General features: G+C 40.1%; 1 protein-coding gene and 1 non-coding gene across 17 annotated transcripts in view; both read left to right on the top strand.

The window, feature by feature from the left end:
- The window catches only part of SRPK2 (SRSF protein kinase 2), a 272,440-nt gene that overhangs the window by 36,416 nt on the left and 223,520 nt on the right, over nucleotides 1-12,504 (top strand). The window lies entirely within an intron of this gene.
- Nucleotides 10,470-10,633, top strand: LOC111767331 (U1 spliceosomal RNA). Its single transcript, XR_002799180.2, has one exon. It is a non-coding gene; the product is annotated as a U1 spliceosomal RNA (small nuclear RNA).

Genomic DNA, 12,504 nt, shown 5'->3' with positions numbered 1-12,504 from the left:
ATGCCAATTTACAGAATGCTAGGGAATAATCTAGGAACGGAATAGCACAGTAAACCAAGAGGTGGATGACAGTTGTGGTTGATGGTACAGATGCAGGAGTGTCCTTTGTGAGCTAGAGCACATGTACGTCATTACTTCAGGGTGTTGGGAATATGGAGAAACATGGGAAAAAATACAGCTGGAGTGACTTACGGACTGCAGTTAGCAGTAATAATGTAATATGCTTGCATCTGTGCCAAAGATGTACTGGTTGACAATGGAGCAGTATGGAGAGTGTGAGCCAAATGTACACTATGGACATGGTAACAATCAATGATATTATCTTATCTGTAACAAATGTTCCACCACAGTGTGGTGTGTTGATAGATGGATGTTGTTTGGGAATTCTGCACATGTGCATGATTGTTTTATAAAGTTTACAAGTCCTGTCATAAAAAATATATTTGAAAATAATAGGGAGCATTGGGGGAAAAATACACAAAACGTAAGATAAGGACTACAATTAGTAGTAAGATTTTGACAATATTCTTTCATAATTTGTAACAAATGTCTCACGACAGTGCAAGGTGTTAGTGGAGGGTTGATGTATGGGACCCCTGTAAAATATGCATTTTTTTTGTAAGTCCACAACTTATACTATACACTTATTGTTTATGTATGTTCATATATAAATGACATAAAGATAATAATAATGGGGTGGGTTGGGGGAAATACTTTGGTTAGTAGTAATATTTTGACAATTCTCTTTAATCATTAGTTTAATATCTTTCTCAACAATGCAAGATATTGGTGGTGGGGTGAATTATGAGAGTCCTATATGATGCTAGGTGTATTTGTTTTGTAAATTCACATCTATCATTGTACACTTGTTTATGTATGATTATGTGTGAGTGATATACTTCAATAAATTAATAAGAAAAAATCAGTTGACCATAGATATGGGGGTCTGTTTCTGAACTTTCAGTTAGATTCCATTGAGCTATTAATATATGTCTATTCCTTGCCTGATCACTGTAGCTTTGTAAAAAATTTAAAGTCAGGAAGTGTGAGTCTTCAAACTTTGTTCTTCTCTTTCAAGATGATTTTGGCCATTTGTGGTCCTTTATCTTTCCCAATAAATTGGATTATTGACTTTTTCATTTCTACAAAGTAGGGTATTGGAATTTTGATTGGTATTGTGTTGAATCTGTTAGTCATTTTGGGTAGAATTGATATCTTTTGTTCTTTTTTTAATTTTTAAATTTTTAAATTTTAAAATTTTTTTAATTTTTTAATTTTTTCTTATTAAAAAAAATTTTTTTATTACAAATCCTTGTGTCGAGGGCAGACTTTCAATAGATCACAGCAAGGGAGCTAACTCTACTACGTACGAAACCCCAACCCAGAAGCAAGTCGTCTACGAGTGGTTTAGCACCAGGTTCCCCAGGAATGTGCGGTGTGTGACGGGCAAGGGGGCGGCTCCCTTTCTGGCCACGCCCCATTTTCCTAGACTTGACATCTTGGTAATATTTCATCTTCTAACCCATGAGCATGGAATGTCTTTACATTTATTTAGATCTTTGAATATTCTTAGCAAAGTTTTGTAGTTTTCCATGTGTTAATTCTTTCCATCCTTGGTTAAATTTATTCCTAAATAATCGATTCTTTTAGTTGCGATCATAAATGTTTTTTTTTCCTCCTGATTTCTTACTCAGAGTGCTCATTACTAGTGAATAGAAATAGTATTGGGGGAAAAAAAGGAAACTATTGATTTTTGGGCTTTGATTCTCTATCCTGTTAGTGTGTTTCTAAGAATTTGTCCTTTTTGTCTAGGTTTTCTGATTTGTTGGCATACAAATCATAGTATCCTTTTATATCCTTTTTATTTCTATGAGGTCAGTAGTAATCTCCCCTGTCATTTCTGATTTGTCTTTTTTTTTTTGGTCTGTTATCAATTTTATTGATCTTTTGGAAGAACCAATTTTTGTTTTTTTTTAAGATTTATTTTTATTTATTTCTCCCCCACCCCACCGTTGTCTGTTCTCTGTGTCCATTTGCTGTGTCTTCTTCTGTGTTCGCTTGCATTCTTGTCAGGTGGCACAGGGAATCTGTGTCTCTTTTTGTTGTGTTATCTTCCTGCTTCAGCTCTCCGTGTGTGCGATGCCACTTCTGGGCGGGCTGCGCTTTTTTGGCACGCGGGGCGCGCTCCTTGCGCGGGGGGCACCCTTACACTGAGGACATCCCTGCGTGGCACGGCACTCTTTGCGTGTGGGAGTACTGTGCATGGGCCAGCTCACCACATGGGCCAGGAGTCCCAGGGTTTGAACCCTGGACCTCCTATATGGTAGGTGGACGTTCTGTTAGTTGAGCTACATCTGCTTCTCCAACTTTTGGTTTTGTTGATGTGCTTTTAAAATTTTCTAATTTACTTGTTTCTGCTCTAATCTTAATTTTTTTCCTTCTGCTTGCTTTGAGTTTAGTTTGCTCTTTTTCTAGTTTCCTCCAGGTGTGCTGTTAGATATTTGATTTTAGGTCTTTTAAAATAATTTTCCCCTCAGGACTGCCTTCTTGCCTCCCATGATTTTTGATATACTGTGTTCTTGATTTCATTTGTCTCAAGATATTTACTGATTTCTCTTATAATTTCTTCTTTGACCCATTGATGTTTAAGAGTGTGTTGTTAAACTTGCATATATTTGTGAATTTTCCAATTCTTCACCTTTTATTTCCAGTGTCATTCTGTTTGGTCTAATTTGTTGACATATATTTGTTCATTTTACCCTCTTATTGTTTTAAGTTCTGTAAGGTCAGTAGTAATGTTCTCACTTTGATTTCTGATTTTTTTTTTTTTTTTTTTTTTTTTAAAGATTTATTTATTTATTTAATTTCCCCCCCTCCCCTGGTTGTCTGTTCTTGGTGTCTATTTGCTGCGTCTTGTTTCTTTGTCCGCTTCTGTTGTCGTCAGCGGCACGGGAAGTGTGGGCGGCGCCATTCCTGGGCAGGCTGCTCTTTCTTTTCACGCTGGGCGGCTTTCCTCACGGGCGCACTCCTTGCGCGTGGGACTCCCCCATGCGGGGGACACCCCCGCGTGGCACGGCACTCCTTGCGCGCATGAGCGCTGCGCATGGCCAGCTCCACACGGGTCAAGGAGGCCCGGGGCCTGAACCGCGGACCTCCCATATGGTAGACGGACGCCCTAACCACTGGGCCAAAGTCCGTTTCCCATGATTTTTGATTTTTGATGTTTGTGTTCTCTTTATTTTTTAAAGGTTTTTTTATTCTCCCCCGCCCCCCTTGTCTGCTCTCTGTAACGTTTGTGTTGCATTCTCCTGTGTCTGCTTGTCTTCTCTTTAGATGGCACCAGGACCGATCCTGGGATCCACCAGAGTGGGACAGAGTGCTCAGCTCCCTGGTCTGCTGCATCTTCTGTCTCTTCTCCATATCTTTTTTTTAAACGATTTATTTATTTCCCCCCCCCCCTCTCTCCCCCCCGCCCTGCTGTTTTTGCTGTCTCTGTCCATTTGCTGTGTGATCTTCTGTATCTGTGTCTTTCTGTCTTCTCTTTTTCACTTTTTCTTTTAGGATTCACTGGGATTTGGTCTTGGGGACCTCTGATGGTGGACAGAGGTTCCCTCTCAGCTGTGCCACCTCAGTTCCTGGTTTCTGCTGTGCTTCACCTTGACTCTTCCCTTTGTCTTTCTTTTGTTGTGTCATCATCTTGCTCCGTGACTCACTTGCATGGGTACTGGCTCACTGCGCAGGCACTTGGCTTGTCACGTGGGCAGTGGCTTACTGTGCGGGCACGCTTTCTCTTCTTTTCACCAGGAGGCCCCCAGGATCAAACCAGGGTCCTCCCATATGGTAGGCAGAAGGCCTATCGCTTGAACCACATCTTTTTCCCTGTAACTCTTTTGGTTGCATCATCTTGCTGCACCAGCTGTCCGCTCGGGTTGTCGCATGAGCCAGCACTCTGTTCAGGGCAGCTTTCCTTTACCAGGAGACCCTGGGAATTGAACCCTGGACCTCCCATATGGTAGATGGGAGCCCAGTTGTTTGAGTTATATCTGCCTCCCTGTCTCCTTTTTGTTGATTTTAACTTTCTTTATTAAAAAGCCACTTTTGGTTTTGTTGATTCTATTTGTCCATTCTGTATTTCATATATCTCTCTAATCTTTACTATTTCCTTTCTTCAGCTAACTTTGGGTTGGGTTTGCTTTTCTTGTTTTTTTTTAACTTATTTCTTGATCTTTTCTTATTTTTTAATATAGGCTTTTAAAGCTATAAATTTCCCTCTGAGTGGAATGCCATTGATATGTTGTGCTTTTGTATACATTCATCTCAAAATGTTCCAAATTTCCCTGTTCTTTTTTGGCCCATTGTTTGTTCAATAGTGTGGTGTTTTAATTTCTACATATTTGTACTATTTCCAGTTTTCCTTCTGTTGTTGATGTCTAGGTTTATTCTGTTGCAGCCTGAGAAGATGCTTAGAATGATTTCATTTTAAAAAATTTATTAAGATTGGATTTGTGGCCTAATACATATGGTATATCTTGGAAAATGTTCCACGCATACTGGAGAAGAATGTATATTTTGCTGTGGGTGGAGTATTTCTATATATATCTGTTAGGTATATTGGGTTAATAGTTTTGTTCAGGCCCTCCATTTTCTTGTTGATCTCATGGGTAAAGCTTTCAGTCTTTCACCATTGAGTGTGATATATGTGTGGGTTTTTCGTAAATTTTTAAAAATTTTAATGTTTAGGAAGCCCACTTGTATTCCTAGTTTTCTGAGTGTGTTTATCATGAAATGGTTTTGTTTTTTTCCCTTCATTCTATTATTGTGGCATATTACATTGAAAGAGCAGTGTTTTTGATAATAGCCAAGTGGAAACAACCCAAATGTTCATAAACTCATGAATGGATAAACAAAATGTCATATATCAATTCAATGGAATATTACTTGATAATAAGTAGGACTGAAGCATTGATATATGCCACAACGTGGATGAACCTTGAAAACATGCAGGTGAAAGAAACCAAACTGCATATGTATGATTCTTTTTATATAAAATGTCCAGAATCGACAGAAATTAGATTAGTTGTTGCCTTTGGCTGGGGCATTGGGAGCTTTTGGGGTGCAGGGTGTGTGTGACTGCTTATGGGTATGGGGTTTCTTTTTGTGGTGATGAAAATGTCCTAAAATTGATGGTGTGGTGATGGTTGTACAACTCTGTAAATATACTGAAAGCCACTGAATTGTACCCTTTAAATGGGTGATTTGTATGGCAAGTGAATTATATCTTGAGTAAAGCTGTTATTTAAAAACAATGTTTTCATTATTCCAAAAAAAGATGATAAAAAAGATAAAAAAGAAAAAAGCTCTGATACTGATTGAAGTTATGAATGCACAGCTCTGAGATTATAGCAGATGCCACTGATTGTACACTTTGGATGGATTGTATGGTTTATGAATACGTTTCAAAAATTGATGAAAAAACCAATAACAAAAGATTGAAAATTCTGACGGATAACATGTAACTGAGGCCCAGAAATGTTAAGCAGCAAGCCCAGTGTTGAGAGCTGGTAGGTTGTAGAGCTGGGATTCAAACTACCTGTCTGACTACCAAGTTCAAGCTTTACAACAGTGCTGTACTGCTGTTTTCAGAGATAAATATAAATCATCCTTGTGGGACTTTGGAGTTGGAAAGACCTTAGTAATTAGTTATCCAACCCCTTTATTTTGCTGATGAGAAAATTGGGCCTCAGATAATATAGTGACTTACTCAAGATAGCCCAACTAATTAGTAGCAGCCAGGGATTTATGCTCTACTCAGAGACAGGCAGTAAACAAGTAACAATGATAGACAAAGAATCAAATGACAGCAAGTAGAAGTACTTGATTGTGCTGTATAAAACCAAGGGAAAGATCAGTTAATTCCAATGACTAACCAAGAGAGTTTTTGCAGAGGAGGGAGTAGTATGGAGGCATGAGTGTTAGGGAAAGAGTGATATGTTTTGAATGCCTCAACATACATATGGACTGTTTAGTAGGGTGCAGAATGTGATGCAAGTAGAAAAACATGAGTGTCAGCAAAGTGATGTTAGGGAATTTTGACCTACTCTGTAAGCAATAGGAATCATTGCAGGTTTTGAGGATCTGAAAGGCATGATCACCTGCTAGAGAAAGATACATGGCAACTGTGTGAAGGATGGCCTGAGGTGGAGGCAGATATTGAAGATATGGAGAGAAATTTTAGGAGGTCATTGCAGTGGCTGATGTAGAGAAGGTAAGTGGTTATGGTAGGAATGGAGAGGAAGAGATGGATGTGTGAGTCTCTGTGAAGGTGGAATTGTTAGGACTTGACATTTGATTAGAAGTGTACTAGACTCTGGGTTCCTGGGTGGAAATTGTGTCCTGATTCCTGTGTATCCCTGGCACACAGCACGGTGCCTAACACCTTTGTTTTTTTGTTTTTGTTTTTTTTAATATCCTGCATCCTCCTGTGATGGCTTTTTTTTTTTAAAGATTTATTTTATTTCTCTCCCCTTCCCCCCCCCCCCCCCCCAGTTTTCTGTTCTCTGTGTCCATTTGCTGCGTGTTCTTGTTTTTATCCACTTCTGTTATTGTCAGCAGCACGGGAATGTGTGTTTCTTCTTGTTGCGTCATCTTGCTGTGTCAACTCTCCATGTGTGTGGCTCCATTCCTGGGCAGGCTGGACTTTCTTTCACACTGGGTGGCTCTCCTTACAGGGTGCACTCTTTGCGCATGGGGCTCCCCTACGCGGGGGCCACCCCTGCATGGCACGGCACTCCTTGCGCACATCAGCACTGCGCATGGGCCAGCTCCACACGGGTCAAGGAGGCCCGGGGTTTGAACCGCGGACCTCCCATGTGGTAGACGGACGCCCTATCCACTGGGCCAAGTCCGCTTCCCTTAACACCTTTGTTGAATGCAGAAGGGGGAGGATTTTAATCTAAGACTTTAGACAGCTCATCCTTGATGACTTTGAAGATTTGGTCTGCTAATGAATATAGGAGGAGAAGCAAGGTTGGGCTTGGGGAAGATGGGCAAAAAAGTAAGGAAAAGAGGTAGAAAATTCAGTTTTTATTGAGTTTGAGGTACTTGTGGGGGAATTTGTGTCGATGTAGTGATTGGAGAAATTGGGGTCTATAACTCAGATGAGAGGTAGAGGCTGTGCGATAGATTTGAGAATCTGGGAGCCATCAGCAAAACACTGTCATTGAGGCTATGGCAATTCATAAAAAGATAAGATGCATCAAGGAGTGAACCTTGGGACAGCCTCTGTCTAGAAGGGGCAGGAGGACCAGCAGCAGAGATCAGAAGAGAAGCATGTTAACTCATTCTCTGGAGGCAATAGGAGGGGATGCCTTAAGGGAGTAAATGAACTAAGTAAAGATCAGTAAGTAAAGGCTTTTAGCGAGTTAAGGGAGGAGTGGAGATGCTCCCTACTGAGAATTGGGCATTTTTAGAGCAGGTTTGTAAGTCTGGGGGAGATTGCTTGTGGAGGGAAGATTAAATAAATGAAATAGGATATGTAACAGCTAACATTTACTGAACCTTTTACTAGATGTTAGGCACCATACCAAGTGCTAGATATATTCCTCCATTTAGTCCTCATAACAACCCTAGGAGTAGGATAAAATGAGGGAGATTATTGTAAAATGGGGAAGGTATTTAAAATGATGAACTTACCTTTAACAATATGGGTGACAAAAGTGAGTCTGAGAAATTGCCCCTTATTCATGGTTGCACAGATTGTATTTAAAGGTGGCTTGCAGAGCCTACTCTCTTCTCCACTGTACTCATGTAGATGGCAGGTGTTGGCCACTCATATACACACATGAGTGTGTACAGTGATTGTTTTTTCTTTTCTGGTTGTATTATCTATTGTTACTTAATAGACAATCTCCAGATGTAGTGGCTTAAAGCAAGAAACATCATTTATCAGGACTTCAGGAGCAGCTTAACTGGGTGGTTCTAGCTCAAAGTTCTAGTCATTTGAAGGTCTGGCTGGGGCTGGGGCATTCACTTTGAAGGCAGCTTACTTACATGGCTCCTGCCAGGAGGCCTTCCATCCCTGGTATGTGAACTTCTCTGTAGGGTGGCTTGAGTTGTCCTCACATCCCAGCTGGCTTCATCCAGAGTGAGTGATCCAAGAAGAGCAAGGAGGATGCTTCAGGGCTTTGATCTACTCTTAAAAGTCTCACACCTGTCACTTCTGCCACATTTTATTAGTTAGAAGTGAGTTTCTAAGTACAAACCACTCAAGGGGAGAAGAATTAGACTCATCCCTCTGAAGAGACATATTAAACAATTTGTGGACATAACTTTTAGAGTCACCACACCAGTTAAGTATGTTGAAGGAAAAGCACTGGGTGATAAGTCACAAGACTTGGGTTCCAGATCCATCTCTGCCACATGTTCCCTGAGAGACTTTAAGGAAGGGATTTCTTCTCCCCTGCCCTCTGTCTCCTCTAGGAAAGTAGGGATAAAACTGAACAGTCCACAGTGGGATTACAAAGGTGATATCAAACAGATAACACTCATATGATGGGCTCTCTGAACTTTGAAGTAGTATGAGCTTTAGTGACATACGTGGCTTCTTATCCCAATCCTACAGCTTAATAACTGTGTAATCTTAAATATGTGGGTTAACCCCTCTGTGCCTCAGGTTTCTCATTTGCAAAATGGGATTAATAATAGTACCTATGTTATGGGGTTATCATAAAGATTAAGAATTCATGTGGGGAAGCAGACTTGGCTCAATGGATAGGGCATCCGCCTACCACATGGGAGGTCCACGGTTCAAACCCAGGACCTCCTCAACCCGTGTGGAGCTGGCCCAAGTGCAGTGCTGATGCGTGCAAGGAGCGCCGTGCCACACAGGGGTGTCCCCTGCGTAGGAGAGCCCCACGTGCAAGGAGTGCGCCCTGTAAGGAGAGCCCCCCAGTGCGAAAGAAAGTCCAGGCTGCCCAGGAGTGGTGCTGTACACCCGGAGAGCTGATGCAGCAAGATGATTCAACAAAAAGAGACACAGATTCTCGTGCCACTGACAAGAATAGAGGCGGACACAAAAGAACACACAGCGAGTAAACACAGAGAGCAGACACTGCCGGGGGCAGGGGGCAGGGGATGGGGAAGGGAGAGAAATAAATACAAAATAAAGTGAACAAAAGGGGGAAATGGAAAGGACAAATGAGTTTATATGGCTGTGAGTCTCCAAAAAGAGCTGGGAAGTTATCAGAGGGGTTGCCCTTATGCACACCTGAGCAGAGTCCCAGAGACAGATAAAGTAGATACAACCCCAGGTATTGGTTCTTTTGAGGGCTACAGAGACCCACAGGTTCTATGGTCATGGCAGATGGAATTCAGTGCCATCTCAGTTGGCCCTACTTTGTTTGGAGTTTGTGTTTCTGTGTGATGGAGCTGGACTTAGATGTGATCTTTGTCCACATGTCTCTCCTATTACTTTTACCAGAACTGTAGTTGTTGCTGGGGTTTATGTATACCCAGGGGACCTAAATCTCTGGACTGACCATGTGATAGCCAGGCCCTGAGCCTCAACAGACTTGCAACTCCTATCTGGTTTATTGGACTTACCCCACTCATCTAACATGGAGGTGAAGAAGGTCAACCACCACACCAGGGAGCCAAGAGTGCCTACAACTGAAATAGGAGAATTGCATCCAGCAATTGATATAGATGTAGAGTGGACACAATCATTCTAAGGTCCACAAGATGGAGGAATAGAGTATGGATTAGAGTGGACTTACTGATATTCTATTCATGAACTATTATGATTAGTAATTGAAGAAAATGTGGCATTGGTGTGGAGAAAGTGGCCATGGTGGCTGCTGGGGGTAGGGAGTGGGAGGAAGAGATGTGATGTGGGGGTGTTTTCGGGACTTTGTGTTGTCCTGGGTGGTGCTGCAGGGAAAGTGACCAGACATTATATGTCCTCCCATGGCCCACTGGGTGGACTGTGCGAGAGTGTGGGCTATGGTGTGAACCATTGACCATGACGTGCGGCGGTGCTCAGAGATGTATTCACCAAATGCAGTGAATGTCTCATGATGATGGAGGAGGGGAGGTTGTTGTTATGGGTGGAGGAGTGGGTTGGGGGGTGGGCGGTATATGGGGACCTCATATTTTTTGAATGTAACATTAAAAAAATAAAAAAATCTTTAAAAAAGAATTCATGTGATAAATTTATAATAGTGTTCTGCACATATTTAGCTGTCAGGCATAACTTAATAGATAGTAACTTTATTACTCTTCTTTCAGCTTGTATCCATTCTCTTATCTCTGCTTCCTGAGCTTTAGCCAGTATTTGACTCTAGGACTTTATACATGGGTATTTATGAAGGATCTCTCACTATGTATTTTGGGTGTTAGTGCGTGGTTGTGTCTCCCTCCCTCCTTCCCCAGCCCCCTCCCCCATCACCTGATAGTATAAAACTAGTTTGGTTATACTTCTCTGGCGGGGGAGATACCATGATCATGAAGGTGGTTTTCCCAGGGAGAGGCTAATCCATTGCCCTCTGGGTGTGCTGACCCCTGTGATTTCCCCCAATGCCGGAAAATTGACTACATAATTTGTAGTAATGGGCAACTATGTTGGCGTTTTCCTGTTTAAAAAAAAAAAAAAACAAAAATTAGTTTGGTTAGAAAATATTTCAAAGGGATTCTGTACCAAAGTGACTTGATAAATTTGCTAATCAGTTATAGTCTCATTAAAATGAACATGTTGTATGTATCAATTGGAAGATTTTTTTTCCCTAAACTTCTATTTTCTAGGAAAATTTTCAATATTAATAAAACTATCTTTCATGAATAATTTGGAACTTTGAGATGTCTTTGTGGTAGTTTAGAATTGTTCAGATTACCACAATGATTTTTCTTAATAGTGATTCATAAACTATTGCAGATGACCTACATAAAATCTCTTCTTAATTCACCCAGAAAATGTCTTGAAACAAGATATTTGTTAAACATGTTTCAACAGGTACTTTTGTGGAAACCATTTGATATTTTAAATGACTGAAACAAGGTTTATTGCACTGCTAAATACATGTACAGATGTAGGTAATACTATATATTGTTAAAATATATTTGTAGCAAATATCTTTGAGAAGGTTTCCCGATAGCTTATTTCACAGAAATTAAGAGAAAGTTTTATAACAACAAAATAGGATAGATAGCCCTTTGGAGATAATTGTATATATTTCAGTATGAATCAGTTTAGTTTTAAATTCTCTATAGAAAAATCTGTATCATTAAAAGATTTGCCTTAGAATCAGTTTTCTGTAATTTATAAGAAATATTTTACATAACTCATTTAAAAGCCAGTTTATCTCATAGCTAAGTTATAGAAAACTGGATTAATTATCTAGTTCTGGGGCAGTGTGCAATACTTTTCTTCCCCTGTAAACTCTGTACTTCTTTTACAAACTGTAAGTATTTTTCAGGGACCTAGAAAACTTGTATTCGCAAGTGTTTGGAGCCATTTATATCCTATAATCAACAGTGCCTTACATAAGGAGCAGTACAGATTTGAAGCCCATTAATAACAACAGTTAAGTAGAATTTGGTTTTTGTGTTGCTTTTTGGCACTGCTAGACACAGTTTGAGTACCTTCTATATGCCAGGCATTGGGCAGAGGTGATAAGGAGGAGCTGTTTTTCACGTAAAATTAGTTGTTTGATAATCAGAATGAAGCACAGAATTCACTTCTCCAACATATTGCAGTTGAGAATGTTGAAGGTGAAATTGAACTTGCTTTGAAGTTAATAAGAAGGTTGAAATAGTTATTGATGATGAAATACTCATTTCCTGAATGTTGTAAATATTTTCAAACCATGGTAAAAACATCCAACATAATTATTTTGCTGAATGAGTCAACCTAGGAAAAGATTTTCAGCCTTCAATACAATACAGTAAATACTTCTGTAGAAAGATAGTCACCTTCTCCAGGAGGTAGGTGGTAAACATTTTTGCACTTTTCTTTTAAAGAAAAAGACAAGTTAAATTTCATTTTTATATTTAGTCTATTGAAACAGGGAAATGTGAAATATATTTTAGGTCAGTACTGTCTGACAGAACATTCTTCAGTGATGTAAATATTTTCTGTCACCTCTGTCCAGTATGGCAGCCACAAGCCACATGTGACTTTTGAATGCTTAAAATATGGCTAGTATGATTGAGGAACTGAAGTTTTTAATGTAATTTAATTTTGATTTTAAATAGCTACCTGCGACTAGTAAGTACTTACTGAAGAACTTAATTTTAGACTATAGACCGTTGAGATCAGAGACTCTGTCCATTTTCGGCACTTAATTTTTTCTTGCCCAACTTGTATTTCAAACACATTGATATTTTTTGATGCATGAATGAATTTGAGAAAATTTTCTATCCTTCAAAATATACGACCAAGGGAAGCAGATTTGGCCCAATGGATGGGGGGCATCCGCCTACTACATGGGAGGTCCAAGGTTCAAACCCAGG

The sequence above is a fragment of the Dasypus novemcinctus genome, chromosome 5, assembly GCF_030445035.2.
Source record: "Dasypus novemcinctus isolate mDasNov1 chromosome 5, mDasNov1.1.hap2, whole genome shotgun sequence".
In the NCBI taxonomy this organism is placed as follows: Eukaryota; Metazoa; Chordata; class Mammalia; order Cingulata; family Dasypodidae; genus Dasypus; species Dasypus novemcinctus.
Note: the sequence above shows the minus strand (reverse complement) of the source record. Positions and strands in the feature narration are given on the sequence as shown.